The sequence below is a fragment of the Lissotriton helveticus genome, assembly GCF_964261635.1.
Source record: "Lissotriton helveticus chromosome 1_1 unlocalized genomic scaffold, aLisHel1.1 SUPER_1_unloc_85, whole genome shotgun sequence".
Taxonomy (NCBI): Eukaryota; Metazoa; Chordata; class Amphibia; order Caudata; family Salamandridae; genus Lissotriton; species Lissotriton helveticus.
Window position 1 is genome coordinate 570,007 of NW_027611731.1, and position 16,227 is coordinate 586,233.

Below are 16,227 nucleotides of genomic sequence, written 5' to 3' on the forward strand. Positions count from 1 at the left end.
CGACTAATTTAGTAACAAAAAGATGAGGATATGACTCACTACTTGTCTTGAGGCCACTGTTTATACTAAAGCATTTCTCGAATCTAGAATAAAAATCACTAGTGTCTTCGTCTTGTTTCTGTTTACAGGCTGAGATTGCATCCCAGTCTTCCTTTTTAGTGGCTAATAATCTTGGCAAAACTTGTATTAACAGTTCTGGTAATTCTTTACATTTTTCTCCTAGACCGGTACCTGGTACTCGTATCTTATCTTCAGCTTCTAGAACTGCCCAATCGATCTTTTTCTCTCCCACCTCCCAATCTTTTTCCTTGAGTTTTTCATATACCCCTGCGGGCAACAGGACCTTTAACATTTTAATAATATCTGGATACGTGTATTCTCCCATACGGAGCATGTCTTTTAATTCTCGGTGGAACCCTGCTGGATCTTTGTCATGACAGGGAATTAATTTCTTCATCTCTAAGAGTTCCATCTTTGTAATCGGGGTGTAAACAAACACTCGTTGCATTTCACCATCTGTTGTCCTGACTGGGTGTACTTCTCGTAACGGGTTCTGTCTATCTATGTAAAACGGTTTACTTTCTGGGGGTGAGACATGAACAAAATGCGGGTTCAGAAACGTTCTATATTTGTGGCGCTGTTCTAGAATGACACTAATTAAATCGGTACCTAAACCTTTCCATCTATACTGGAGTAACTCGTTCAGGACATCGTGTAACGGACCTGGATCAGAATGTTGACCCTCATACAGAGTAATGAGGTGCTGGATCATATACATACACACCAGTCGTTGCTCGGCTGGGGGCAATTTCAGAAACATTTGTGCCACTATTTCGTCTGGAAAAGTGGTAGAATCAGTAATCCATCGGACTGCTGATCGGGCTAGTTCTTGTTCATGCATAGTACTTAACTCACTGTAACCGATTCGTGATTTCAGAATGTGATCGGTAGCTTGAAATACTTGTTCCAGAGAACCTTGTTCTGGTGCTGGATGATGTAAAACTGACTTGTGTTCTAGGCGCAAATGGTGATCTGGAAATCTAGATTTTCCTACATACGCTATTCTAGTGGGATTCTCGTCCTCTACCTCTTCAGTAGAGTCATTTTCTTTCTCGCTTACTTGTGCTGCTTTACGTTGTTCGTGTAACTTTAGTATTTCCTTACGAATTTTCTTGTACATACTCTCTATACTACTGATAGTCTTGTGCTTACCCTCGGCTATATTATCACTCCACCTTGTCAGGATTCTCATTTCGGCCTGATCTTTGGTCGGGTAGTCTTGTTCTCTTATTAGACAATTAATCAGAAACTTTAATAACATGAGCTGGATCTCAGCTTTCCTTTGAGACATGGCTTCGCCAATACTTTCTGGATCATCCCCTGTACGGATGAAACGATATATTCGGTCTAGATCTCCTTTCATATCTGGTAGGGTGTCTAAATACCCGGTCACCCGTCTTACACGGATGGAATATATTACTGTACTATCATCACCTGCAACTGGATCATAGCGGCATTCAGTAAGAGCTCGTCGGATTTCTGCAACGGACTTATATTTGGGCGTACGTTGTAACGCACATTCATGTAACTCGGCCAACGTTCTACGTTGGTGTGGTGGCGGGGTACCAGGAGGACCTCCTCCTGCGGCCCCTAAACTGGAATCGTCGACTGATACTCTTCGTGCTGGCAGAGTGGGAAGTTGTAATGTAGGCTGGACCGGGGGTACCGTAGCAGGTACTGCAAAAGGTGCCCCGGTGTCTGGAGGAGCTAGATTTACATTATTTACAGGGACTGGCGGAACAGGATTCGCATATTCTGGGACTGTGTCGTCCAAATAGGACGAGATGAAAATATCAGCTGCGGTCGGTTTGTGACGTAGCTTAGTCGGAACTAGTGGTGGCGGAAAATTACTGGATGCCTCCGGGGTCGCTTTTGGCAAGCCCTCGGCAAGAAGAGGATACATACCCTTGATGAGGGCATTCCTCTGTCTGTCTGACTGTTCTGTTTTAACTCGTTCACCTATCTCGATTAGTTCCCTTTCTTGGGCTCGTTCTAAGGATTCCCTACTTAATTCTGACCTTCTGATTTCTTTTTCGGTTCTTTTATGAGATTCTTTGCGCCATAACTCGATGGCATCTTTCTGTGACTGTCTGGCTTTTTTTTTCCATAATGCTTCTTCTACTCGCATGATGCACTCGGCATCCCATGTACCCGATACGGGCCATCTATACTTTTCTTCTAACTGTTTGGTATACTCTACCCATAAATCTAGATATAATATGGCACTTATGCCATGCTTCTGATACATAAAATGACCTGGACTGTCCCTAGGCGGGACAGGAACTGCTTCTTCTAACAGACCTTTTCTAGTTCTTAACTGACGTAGTCTGGAAAATAACGGCATGACGGAACTGTAATCTAGACACAGTACAATACACAATGAACACGATAATTACTCCACATTCATACCACGACATTAAAATACATGAAGAACATTTAAAATAACAGTTCAAACAGAATACATGAATTTTCTCGAGAACAGAACTGACTAGAACAGAGACTAGATGTACTGCTAAAACAGTACGAAACTTACCGGTCTCATAAAGAGACACGTCAGGACCCGCATCCACCGAAGTGGACACTTCGTTTTTGGGTCTGTGTACCACCAACCCACGGACCAGAGTCAATTAAATTGACCCTGTCTAGATACTACCCCAGCAATGGTACTCACCGGGCAGCAAGAACGGAAGGCCTCAGACTGGACTGGACTGTTTTGACGCCGGACGGACGAACTTCGGACTTCAGTTACGGGTGGGCCTCCGGATACCTCGGACCTTGGACTCTCGGCTTGGGCTCTGGTCGGGACTCGCCGCGTTCCTCCACCGCCTCGTCTGGATGCTGGACCGCCACCTCCGTCTCCTCCGTGGGCCTGAGGGATACTTGAAGCAGAAATATCTGCACGTGCACGGTATGGTTCCGTCACGGCTGCAGAGGGTCAGGGGGCCGGCGTGGCTTCACCGGCGCGTGGGGAAAGGGCAAGTCCCTATTCGGGCGCCATTATGTGGTATATAAATAAATAATACCGGATCTAGGTTTTACTGCACATAGTAATAACAGATAGCTCAATAAATAAGAGTCAAGATTTGAGGTAGTAGGAGTTTGCAGGTTTAATACAGCATAAGGGACAGGAACAGGACAACCTGCACAGGAATGGGATGGCAGCGCTGCCGGGGGCAGGATCAGAATCGGCGTAACATTTAATAACAGTGCACAAATATATATATTAAAACAGTTGCATTACAATGAATACAGTAGGCGGAGCAGTGGGTGTGGTCAATAACAGTCGCGAAAGATAAGGGTGAAAATGGGTGTAACAGGGGCGTATACATAGACATGTGATGCAAACGTAGCAGAATATGTCATAAATGGGGCGGAAACATGGAGGGGGCTACCTAAGGAGCCGGGACCTCTAACCTAATGGTGCGCGCAAACTGACAATGACGTGTTACTAGGAGAAGCTGGGGGCTATGAACTCTGTGCTAGGAGCAGAGACTGAAGTCTGGAGAGTCAGGGCGACATGTACCTAAACAGTATCTAGTATCTGATGTTTAGAGAACATGTTGATAGAATCCAAAAGTTATCGGGGTAAAGGCTAACGGACTCTAAGACTGGAGCATGCATTATTCTACATGTAGTGCGTGATGAAGAATATTAAATGACCATTAAATGCAGTATTTTCTCTTACATGGAGACGTAAAGGCTAGACAATGACGGAAACTATTGATGCGATTCAGTAGCTTAGGAATGCAAAGAAGGAGGGCTGGACTGATAACTAGAATCATAACATACTCTTGGCAGACTAACAGGCAGAGCCAGGCTGAGCCGGGCACTGCGAGGCAGGAAGTAAGTGAAGGGTCGAGGATACAGGTGGGGGCTGTATCGCTCCTCAGCGAGGATTCAGAAGACAGGAGCTGAATCTGGTGTCCGGGCCCTTTTGAGGCCTAGAAACGGGGACTTTACAATAAAATAACGTGCACACTGAGAAACGTGGCAACGTAACTTTACATAGGCCTAATACTCGTAGCTTTCACGAGAACTGGAAACTGGCATACTAGAGATGGACACAACTGTAATTGCGTCTTTAATCAAACATGGGGATACATATGCATATTTAATCATGCACACATAACATAAGATGGAGGACACGTAGGGACACAGAACATGGCAAAATTTACTTTTCCACAAGGCAATTGACGCAGCCCCTGGATTGATCGTATATCGGGTGAAGGGGGATTGCGGGAGCAGTAACTCTGGCGGTTTGCGACACAATTTCGGCATCTAAAATACTCATACCAACACCTACACTATCGATGGCCCTACTCCCATCAACCTCTTTGATTTCGGCCACCTTTTCCCCCATTGCCCCCTTAAAACGTTTGGCTACTAAAATAGCCACCCGCCTTCTTATCCAGGTTAGATGAAAAGAACTGCTTGGGAAAGAGCGTGACCTCATTCTATGCCAATCTTTGGAGAGGAGCTGTGTCTCCTGGAGGAGGCACACATCTGCCTCCATGTTATCCAGGTAGGAAAGGATGGATCTCCTTTTATTGGGATTGTTGAAACCTCTCGCATTGAGAGTGGGAATTTTCAGTGTGGGCTGGGAAATAGCATGTCATAGTGAGTTCACCAGCTTTGGCCAGTATTTGGGTCCCTGTGATCCCTCTTCACCCTGAGCTCCCAACGTCTGCCCGGCCTCCATTGCCCTTTGATCCTCTCTTCAACGCCTTTAACCTGCATACCAGTTCTCCTCCCTCCCCTCCCTAACCCCAACTTAGAAACCCATTAACCTCAAATTGTCCATGGCCCGCCATTCGTGCGTGCGCGTCCTTGGAAGTCGGAATAGTTGGGAACGTGTGTGGCCAGTTCCCCGTGTCTCTAAACTCCCTGTGTCTCTACGCTCCCCGCAGACTTCTTCGCCGCCCACCCAGCCTTGCAAATGTCACTTATCTGTCCCTCAGTCGTTCACTGTGTCATCATGGGGGAATGTCTCCTTCAACAGTGTCTCCAGCACTGCCAGTCTTTCTTGTGCCATGGTCTTGGGGTCCGGTCTCGTCGCTCGCTCTGTGCTTCGCCTCCCGTAGACCTTATGCCATCTTCCTCGAGGAGTTTTGGTCTGTGGGCCCTCTGTCTCCTCCTGGATTGGATTCTCGATGCCCAGCACCTGGCAAGTGTCCTGCATGGATCTGAGCTGGAGGAGTTTGCCCTGCCATATGGAAATCAGCCGGAAAGGGTGACCCCAAGAATTCGGTATTCCTTGATTTCGAAGACGTGTGGTTGCCACTCGGAACCCCCAACACTTTTGAAGGGGTATTAGAGCCAGGTCCTGGTACAAAGCTATGGAGTGGTCCTGATATCTTAGTGGTTGCTTGTCCCTGGCAGCACGTAGTATACACTCTTTTAGTTGAAAGTCTGGAATGTAAGCCAAAATATCCGGTGGGGGCGCCCAGTATGCTCCTGAAGAGACCCTTCAGGTATTGCGTGATGTCTGGCCCTTCTTCTTTAGGTGGAACTCCCTTAACGCGGATGTTGTTTCGCCTGATTCTCCAGGTCTTCTGTGTGTGCCTGGAGATCGCTCTGTTGAGCCTTGAGCTGAAGTATCTCTTGCTGTAGATGCTCCACCTCCTCTTCCCAGGCTTGCTCCTGATCCTCGATGGAGGCCACACGGTCCCCAACGGCATCGACGACCCGCCTTATCATAAGGCGGGACGTCGATGCAGTTTGGGAACGTGTTGCCTCCATCGGTTATCTCCTCATCTCCCCCGCTATTTCCCTTTTGAGCATCGGCAAGTCGCCTCGTAATGCACCGAACAGCGACTCTCAATAGGCGTGGGTAACTGGGGCTTCAGAGGTGTCCGCATCTTGGCTGATTCGTGTCATTGGGGAGAGCCTCCCTACTCCGCTGCCGGTCATCGGGAGCTTGGTCAGCATCTTTTTTAGATTCTGATCCTTCTTGCTTCTCGCTGAGGACATGGCTGCTATATTTCTTACCACATCACCAGACTGGCCTGCCTTGTCGTGGGGTCCCAGCCCCAGTGGGTGGCTGTCACCGGGTTGTCCTCCTGCTGAGCTCCACTACGCTATTGCATGATGGACAGGGCCAGAGGTGTCACTCCCTTTCAGTCTCGTCCGGGCCTTGCTGCCTTCGACCGTCTGCTATTGCCCTGCTGGGCATCTGCTGCTTGTTCTCAGTACTCTAAGCACTTTGTGCCCGAACCTGCCGTGAATCCCCCTGTAGGCCAGCAGCCCTATCTGATCCTGGAGCACTAGATGTTTTCTAGTACCACTGCGGCTAATTCCTGCATTATGTGCTTGCAGGCCATGGTCTCCGGTTTCCTCTGACTTGTCAGTCAGCTCCAGAGAGACTAATCCATGCCCGGGCCCCTCACCCATTGGCACCTGGTGATTCTTACAGCGTTACAGTTCATATCTCATTCCCCTTATTGGATTTTGTCATTTTAGTGTCATTTTGTTCAATACGTTTTACTTTATTATTTTTCAATTTCAGTTTGGGTTTTTTATTGTTTTGCATTTTAACTTTTACTTGTTTGGTTTCTGCATAAATATTTGACATATTACCTTAAGTTAAGCCTGCCTTTTCGGTGCTTAGGTACCAGGGGGTTGATACTAGGTTAATTGAATGGCTTTGAAAGTTCACTCTGACAACGGTTGTGATTGTTCCTCATCTACCGCAAATAATAATTCAGTTTCTTACAGAAACTATCTAAAATTATCTGCAAAACAGGCAGTTGATAACCTACCAGGGTTGAAGCACCCTGTGGACAAATTGGAATATGGAACGAGTATTGTGTGGCAATAGAACCTCTAAAAAACTTCAGCTTGCAGATGAACCAAGAATCCTGCTTGAATGTCACACCTTTTAAAAACAAGGTAGTCAGGAAAGTGTGGCAAATATATTGCAGCTCTTTGCATTTTGGCAGCTCCAAGCAAATTTGAGAACAGATTGGATGTATGTAGCAGAGACGAGTCTGTTCACCCAATGTGAGTGGTGATATCCGCTTTGCTGATCTGCCTGAAGTTATGATGCTGCCGACAGTAGTGTGTCTGCTAAAAGCGATGGCGTGATTGGTGGAACTATAAAGCCAAATAAGAGAAAGTTATCTTCCGTCACCGCAGTCTTCGTGACTGAGACCAGTAATACTGAAGACTCTGAGACTCACAACAGTAATTTCTCCTTTCAGAGCGTTAATGCTGCAGATGGAGTGAAGCCAAGAAGTAAGCACATTACCAAGGTACCAACAAAGTTTAATATTGTTAATTTGTATTAACTGTTTCTCTTTTGCAGCATTTGGAAAAGCATTTTCTAGTTTTGTTGCTTTTTGTTTCGTTTTTTATTGTATGCTGTTATCTTCGGTTTAAAGGGAATGATGTTGTAGTGTGTGACCTTAATGCTGCAGTTTGCATTTCATTACAATCATTTTCTTACCCTAGAGAATCTCCAAGGTGTAGGAGGTTTGCTGTTCAAGAGTTCTTTCTTCAGCTTCTGGACAGTTGTCGCTCTGTGGCGATCTGTGGTCCTGTTTCTCTGCTCTTCTTGTAGCAGCTCCCATTAGAGCTTCATCCTCCCGCCAACGATAATAAGATGCCAGGCATCACCCAGCCTACAACAAAGCCTATGTTGGGCTAAGTCCATCTGCTCGGCGCAATTAGAGCGAGGATAAAGTTCTTCAGACCCATCAGGCTGTGAATGTAACCTAAGGGCTTAAGATGAAATGTAGAGCTTACCTCCTTCCTGAGTGGCTCCAGTCTGCTGTGTGCAGACCCGATAGCTGGCAGCACCCTGGAATATGTATGTATAGATCAGATTATGTTGGAAGTAACCTGCAATATAGTGGCAGGCAGCACCCTGCCATAGAGTAGGATTTCTCATAGTGTTTTATTTCCTGACACATTAATGGAGATTGTCTTTTAACAGGCAGAAGAACAACACTGACCATACATTTTTCTGGGTTTGTCTTTAAAATGACATACACATTAGGAATGGCATTTCGTTCTGCTGGAATAATAACACAAGTTATCTTACACTCTATGTTGTTGTATGGCTTTTTGGCTGCAATGCATTCCATGTTTCATTCAAACATGCTTTCTACAGGGCGCATACATGATTTGCTGCTGTAGAGAAATAACGCTCCTGTGTACTGTGGCAGACTCAGAAATATTGAAAAACGTCATGATTTCTCTTTCAGCACTTCATAGTAAAACCTTTCAATTTTTGACTTCTACATTTAGCAGAAACATAACTTAGTACCATTAAAATAGTTGTGATGGGGAACATCCATGTGGGGTTAGGACTGGCACGACCAGAGTGCTTGCTGACTTGGAGGAGTATGAAGTTGACCACCTTGCCTGGTCCGGTGTGGAACCAAGCCAGCGATGCTTTGCTGCAGGCTCATTTGCCCTGATAGCTGGTCAACAGTTGGAGGAGGAGGAGGTGAAGAGCTGGCTAAGTGTGTGGTGAAGCTGGCAGTTCAGTACATCCCTGAGAAGTGAGCTTTGAGTCAATGTAGTGTTCCTCTTATACCACATGCAATTCACCCTCTCCAAAGCCTCAAGAATTCCTGGGTGTGAAGGGCGGCTGATTCTGATCGGGTGCTTGATAGTTTTCCAGAAACTCATGATCTTGATTGTTCATGTTTGTCAGTAGTTGATTAAACACGCCCAAGCGTTTTATCTCTTTAGTTGACACAAGCTGCAATAAAGGTTTCTTTCTCATTGCAAAAAAAGTATGAATGGCCGACGAGCCTCTGTAGGTCAAAGAATGGAAGGGCTGGGGAACTGTCATTCATCTCACTGCTAAGCAGAGCAGTGTCATGCTTCATCCTCCGTCAGGCCTCTGATTTTGACCAACATCCCTTAGAATACTGGGACTTTAGAGCCCATCCTTTAATGAGAAAAACAAAACTACAAGTCCCATAAGCAATAGTGGCGGAAGGTGTCACGCATGACCTGGGGCAACATACGATTCAGCACATCCAGTTCCATTTTTTAAGTATTTGACACAATATTTAATTTATAACCTTTGTTTTTTATGGTCATGAGTCATCAGAATACTAAAAACGTGTCTTTAATTTTTAAGGTCAATTACGTAATGGTCACCAGCTTGGAAGCTCTGTTAATTCTTCAGTATTTGTCATTGATCTCCACATGTGGCTGGTTTGGGTCTGCCTCCTGCATCGTTCCCGATAACTCGCAAAGGTAAGGAGCTTTTAGAAGCAACATGATAGCCCCATACTCGTCTGTAAGAAGTGCGCTCCGAGGCAGGTATCCGATCATTTTTGTGAAACGAGTAAGCGCCATTATCTGCTATGTACATTTGTTAAAATAAAACACAGTCAATTCACAGTATACTGTTCCGGAGGTTCAGCCCAGGGACATTATCTGTAAATGAACGCAGACACCCTAGGAAGCATGTGCTTTTAAGGCAAGTTGCGTTCACTCACCTGAAGGTGACATGCTTCATCATTGGGCTATACTCCTCACCAGGCCGGAGCTACAATGCCTGGCGGGTACCACAAGAAAGCACTTTGTCGCAGATCTTTTATTAAGTACGCCGGATGAGCATAGTAGGACAGAGGATGTTGTGTCATAAGATGTGACCCTTGTACCTTAAATCCTGCAAATATTCAAAACCAGAGGTCAACTCTGCTGCCAACCAGTTCCAGTCAATATTGACATGTATTGTTACCCTGCTTGTAATGAATACCAGAGGCCAGCGTTGTTGCTAGCCAACTCCAGTCACCATTGGCCAGTCACATATTATCCTCAATAGGATCAATGCCCAAGGCCTGTGCAGCTGCTAAACTGCCCTAGACAGTAGTGACCTCCCAGACCTCTTATTCTGCATATAATCAGCAAGGCTTCGGCCCTAATAACACTCACCCCCACATCCTTACCGTATAATAGCAATGTAATTTATTTACTTACGGTAGGTATCGCACTATATCCCCGATCACAAAAACAAAGAAAATCAAAAATTGCCTAACCATTCAGCACTCCACCTTGTCAAAAATGACTAAATCACACCAAGCACTATAGCCTGCCACATCACATGGCACACTCAGTTACAACATGACAAGATACCACGGCAGGGATTTGGGACCATTAATCCTCTGTTCGACGCATGTGTGCTGTAGATGCACATGCTTTTCATACTCCTGCCATCTTGTGTTGGGTCCGGATGTTTGCAAGTTGTTTTTCTTTGAAGAAGTCGTTCCAGTCACAAGGTAAGGTTCTACGTACCAATCCTAAATTTCTCCTTGAAGTAGTTTCTGCTTAGGGGTAATTCATGTGCGATATCAAATTAAAATAACATAACATTAGCATTTTCATTATTTATTGAACCATCGTAATTCTTGTATAGACTTTATGTGCTGCAATGATAATAGAGCAAAAGACACACAATTGATGGACGGAATGCAGAACAAATCAAAACATTCTTCCTCAGTCAAGAGATCTGGGTTAAATCCATCATTATTTTGATCACCATGCCACCCCAGTTCAGACATGGCCATATGCAAATCAGTCTTGACCCTGTACCTAATGGGAACAGTCCAACCCGAACTGCAATGATAATAGAAGCAGATAAAAATAATGAGCAAAATAAGCACATTGAACAGAATAAATAGTTCCACCATCTTTCTAAAACAATGTACATATGCAAGCATATAAAAACTATGTAGCGTTTTCCTACTATGCTTTCCAGTGTGTGTCTGTGTCTGTCTGTGTGTGTCTGTGTTTCTGTCTCCCATTCCCTGTAGGGAGAGTTTGTAGCTCCCCATTGTAGAAGAGTCGGTCAAGAGGGAGCACACTGCATTGAATAATTTCTTGGTATGCACTTTTTATTAGTATTACAGGAAATCACAATGATTGATTGTCTCTGTTATATTCTTCTTTCCGACAGGGTCTTCCACTTCAGTCCCTTAGGTGATCTTTGGCCGCCGCCGTCTCTCAGACAGAAGGAAAAGACTCTGGTAAGTGTTTTTGCTTTATGGTTTAATCAAGGGAGGATGTGAGGGATAAATAATAGCTATGCATAAATGTGAAGGGAGGGGGTAGAGGTTGGAGCAACCAAAAGAAAAAGAGTAGCCGATGATTTCTGCTCATGCCTTTCTTTTCCGTCTCACTTATTTCCTTTTCCTTGGGTCCCTTTCACCCCTCAGCCTCCCCTCCCGTCCCTCTCTTACTCAGCCCCTTTCCGAAAGCCCCGTAGACGCCCACGCACCTGGAAGAGCCACGTCACTCCGGGGACGTGGCGTGGTGACTCCGCGTCCTTCAGTGAGGTCTGGTCTTCTGCTTCGGCTTTCCCTCCGCCAGGTTCGGGTGTTCTGCTCGCCGACAAGCTGTGACCTCCCCTGGGCGCCGGTTCTCTCTCTCATAAGGCTGTTAGTCCTTCTCTGTCTTTCCGGTCTTCCCCCGCTGGTTTCTCCGCATCGCGTTCCCATGCCGCGTGTAGCTGGACCAACTACTGACCAACCTGACGCGCTCTCCACCCCGCCTTCTTCAAGCGTTTATTCTCTGATGTCCCTCCTCAGCTCCGGCTTAAAGGGGCCGCCTGCTGATTCCCCTCCCTCCACTTCTTGATGACAGCAAAGCGGACAACTGGTAAAAAGGGGACTGTGAATATAGGAGGGGAGAAATATATGAAGGGATGGCATGGCACTCCTTATCCTCTATCCCATCGTCTACCACATGGGCTACCTGACACACCCCACCCCCAGACGTTTCCCGTTCGGGGAAATGAGGGCTGCGTGAAAGAAAGTCAGCAACTTGGTATGCAGAGTATAAAAGCTGACAATGCTAAAACTAGTGCCCATCCTGGAATAAAAGAAGACACACCTAAAAATAGCTTATCCTAAAAACCCACCTTCCAAAAACAAGATACAAAACAAAAGGAGAATCTTAGGAGCTTCAGGTGATGTTCCTAGTGTCTGATTACCGGTGTTTGTTTAGGTTTACAGGAGTCCAGAGGTTGCATAGCAAACCTTGTCTATGCATGCCGTGTATTTTTCATGGTAAACATCCTTTACAACGCGGTCAAAACACAGCGGTGCTATTACGATGCGTCTTTTACAACGCAAGTCGTTACCACGACTTGCGCTGGAGGGTGCTCTAAACTAAGGAATAGTAGATTTACTATTCCGACACCTTCCCTACTGTATGTAGGCTGGAGTTGGAATAGTAAATCTTACTATTCCTAAGTCCAGCGCCCTACAGCGCAAGTTGTGGTAACGACTTGCATTGTAAAAGATGTGTTGTGATGTACAGCGATCATTTTGATCACGTTATAACATCATACAACCATTTTTCATTCATTATTGTCGTGTTTATGTAATCCACTCATCGCGTGCCAGAAGGGAGATGTGGGTGGCTACAGTTGTTTATATAGCGCCAGACCAGATCTGTTCTGTGTCTCCTGCTCCACGGCTTTTACCCGTAAAAGTGCATCAATGTCTCCTTCCCTTGGATGCAAATCCACTTGTATTCCAGTTTAAGCATATTTATTCTCATAGAATCACTTTCAAAATCCACTGTTCCGCAAGTAAATTCTAATTCAGTCTGCCCCAATTCATTTTGGGGGTTCTCCCTTCATCAGGGGATGCATGTGAGGAACCTATGTTGTATGTTGTGTGCGGAAAATAGTGAAATAAGAATTAACTTGCATTGCAATCTAATCCTACAGATACATAAATTAATAGTTTACTACATGTCGTGGTAGAGCCTAACCGCATGTCTGCGTTTGTGTTATACCAGGGTCTTCACCTTTTCGATAGTGAGAGCTATTCCTGATCGAGGATAATCATCCTGATCTACTGCCTTTATCACATGGCTTTGCTAAGGGTAGATAAATGCCAAGCAACTTAATTGCTGCCCTAGATCGCCCAGTCCTGCTGCAGTGAGCACATAGCATTTGTAGCACTGGGTAAGGAAAGGTTTACCTGTAGGGCCCCTAAGCCTTTGTAGCACTGTTAGGTTTACCTGCGGGACCCCAAGCATTTATGGTACTGTTAGGAACGGTGTATCTGTGGGGTCCCCAGAGACGCGTTATGTTCATTTTATTCTTATTAACCCCTTGGACGCTCATGACGAGCTCAGCTCCCCATGGAGTGCCCATTCATTTAAATGGAAATTACATTGAAAGTCTAAGTAGAGGCTTAGCATCCAAGTGGTTAAGGAATCCCATCTGAGAGGTGAGTGTTTCACTGAGGGTTGTGGCCTCTTATTCATGCAATACATGGGATGACATTGTTCTCTCTAAGTGAGTGTGAAGACAGAAGACTTCTGTTATCTGGTGAGTTGCCCTCCTGTTCATTGGCTCCTGTCCAGACCCTGGCACTGCTTTAACAATTCAAGATTAATGTTCAGTAGTGGCAGTCACAGTATAAGGACTGTGAGCAAGACCTGCTGTAGAGTTTTCGATGTCCTAGGAAAAATGTCTCAATGTAGGAAAAGGCCTGTTTTGGACATGGTTAGCCTTCACTTTTTACCTGGAAAATGTAGTATTTACTGGACGTACACAGGGTCCCTGCCAACTAGGTCCCCATAGCCCGATCTCCTTCCCTTAAGTGCACCTGTTGTTTCCACGGTTGTCACCGCATTAGCTCACTTATAAGTCCCTTGTAAAAGATACCTCTGGTACCAAGGGACTTGTTGTTGAAGAGGGTCTCTAAAGCTGCAGCACACATTATGCCACCCTAAGGGACCCTTCACCAAGCACATACATACATACATACACATACATACATACATACTGCCACTGCAGCTGTGTGTCTTGGTGCAGACAAAAATGAAGAGTCGACGTGGCACACATCCCTATATGCGATGCCCATAGGGACTGTCTGAGATATAGGTAAAGTTTAAAGGGTTTGTAGGGAGCACTCCGTTTTAAACTGAATATTCAGCCTATTCAATCGGTGCTGCAACTAATCAGGTGTGTCAGACCCGTATATCTCGAATGCTAGTTTGGGTGAGATTAATCTCATCTAGTTGCGCACTGTTCACCACGTGTTATCCAACACTTTAAATCATAATCAATGTTAACACAATAACATAATTGAACTTCAGTTATTTAATTCATATACTGATTCATTCATAATCATCACAATGTTATAACCAAATACAGTCCAAATTCAACCCGCGTTCTCCTGCTTACAATCGGGTGATCTAGAGCACCCGATTGTAAGCAGGAGAACGCGGGTTTGACCCTACTGTTTAAAATATTGGCGACGTTATCTTCAGGACAGGAAATAGTACTCTTAAGATCGGAACATTCCACACAGATCAGGGTACCAAGTCTCAGATATACTTAGTTCACTGAACAGACTTACTTCTATCAGAGATCATCCCCTGATGAAGGCACAATGTTGTGCCGAAATGCATTGGGCATGAATATGAAAATTAAGTGCTATGAATTTTGTGTGGTTATAACATGAACAAAAAATGTTGGTTTTCTTTAAAGCATTGAGTACTATAAGATAATGTGTTCAATTGAATTTGGACTGTATTTGGTTATAACATTGTGATGATTATGAATGAATCAGTATATGAATTAAATAACTGAAGTTCAATTATGTTATTGTGTTAACATTGACCTGAGATATAGGTAAGACACGCCTCTAGCAGGCCTTATAGTGCACGCTGCTTTAGGGATATCTCCTCTGAGGGCATATCTGCTTGAGCAGATATGCCCCATCAATATCCTTGTCTATTCCGGGATATTGCAAGTGACCAGGGAAGCTCTATAGTAAGTACATTGGCTGCACACTTGTCATTACGAGTTCCACAGCTCCATGAAGGTTTCTCTGAAATATGGGATATTTGCTACCAAACATCTCAGCATATTAAACCTGCATTGATTGCAGTGTCCGATTTATTAAAAATTGCACACAGAGTGCCCCTTAGAGGGGTCCCCTAAGATCTACCAATCCTTAGTGTGATCATCGACTGTCCTAAGCCAGCCTGCTACCACCAGACCGTGTTCTGACCACATGGGTAGAGTGCCTGTGCACTTTGAGGTTGATAACAATGCCTTTCACCTCCCTTGGTCAGGAAGAGCTATCTGTGGCAGGGATTTTCAAAGACCTTGCCGCCTTTGTAATGCGACCCCAGCCTCTCCTGTTAGAGGGAGCAAGTGATCTTCCTGTCCTCAACCCTTTTTCGCGCAAAGACAGGTGGGAAACCTTAGATAGAACAGGAGGTACGCCCCCCGCCCCCTCTTTCAACTCCACCCCTCAGATGCTGGAGGCGAGGTGAAGTACACTTTTTAGTGCCCACCATCTTGAAGATGGTGGGACTAATCCAATCAGGGCTAGGACTGTGTCCCCTTCCCACAGGAGGTGGGCATGATAGAGGGTATAGACACCCCAGGAAAGGGGCCCATTAGCCTCTACATGTCACTCCCTTGTAACACCCTTAAATCAAGATTTTAGGTGGCATTCCCAGACCCTGAATTTCAGTTCTTGGCGACCTAAGAAGAGCCGAGCACTGCAGCCTTCTCTGCTGGTGAGGATCTGTAGAGATCTATTGACTTTGTCCCAGTCCTACTGGCCTGTCTGCATCCTTGGAAGATCCCGAACCAAAAGGCAAGTTGTCTTGCAGCCCAGCGACCTCCAGAACCTTGGGAGGACTACCTGCCTTCGATAAAGGGCAATCTAGTTTTATGTAGTGGGATTTGGCCAGGGAGTGTCAGGACAAGCCAAGCTATGTTGCTCACTCACTCTATATTTGCAGACTTTGCGTTTTTGGTCTAATCACTCTCACTAAAGTGCACCGTATTTTCGGAGTCAACACTATCGATTGAGCACTAGTTCAATAAAAGGAGTTTTACAAAGTACCTGTATCTTGGCAAGATAAGCAGTGTGCTGGTGATTTATTCACTCGAGTCTGTTGTTGAGCTCTGAGTTCAAGCTTTCCTTCAATGTAAACAGGGTAATAATTGATTTGGCAGTATCAGAATCTTTAGTTAAATTAGACATGAGTTCTAATTGCCAACTCCGTTACACCCTGAATGGCCTCAATCCAATCGCCATCGCCAAGCGTGCCTAGATCCCTCTCCCGCACCGCTCTCCGCGTCCTGAAGGGATCCAGAGAATTGTAGATCAATTTCCTATAGATGGTTGAGATTGCTTTTTCGGTCAGGGGATTAGTTAGCAG

At 45.3% G+C, this 16,227-nt stretch overlaps 1 long non-coding RNA gene across 1 annotated transcript in view; it reads left to right on the forward strand.

Annotated features, from left to right (window-relative positions):
• Window positions 1–16,227, forward strand: part of LOC144806555 (uncharacterized) — a 41,132-nt gene that overhangs the window by 16,839 nt on the left and 8,066 nt on the right. The window contains exons 2-4 of the long non-coding RNA XR_013605832.1: window positions 7,260–7,310; window positions 9,155–9,273; window positions 10,979–11,048. This is a non-coding gene — a long non-coding RNA (uncharacterized LOC144806555). The remainder of the gene's footprint in view (window positions 1–7,259; window positions 7,311–9,154; window positions 9,274–10,978; window positions 11,049–16,227) is intronic.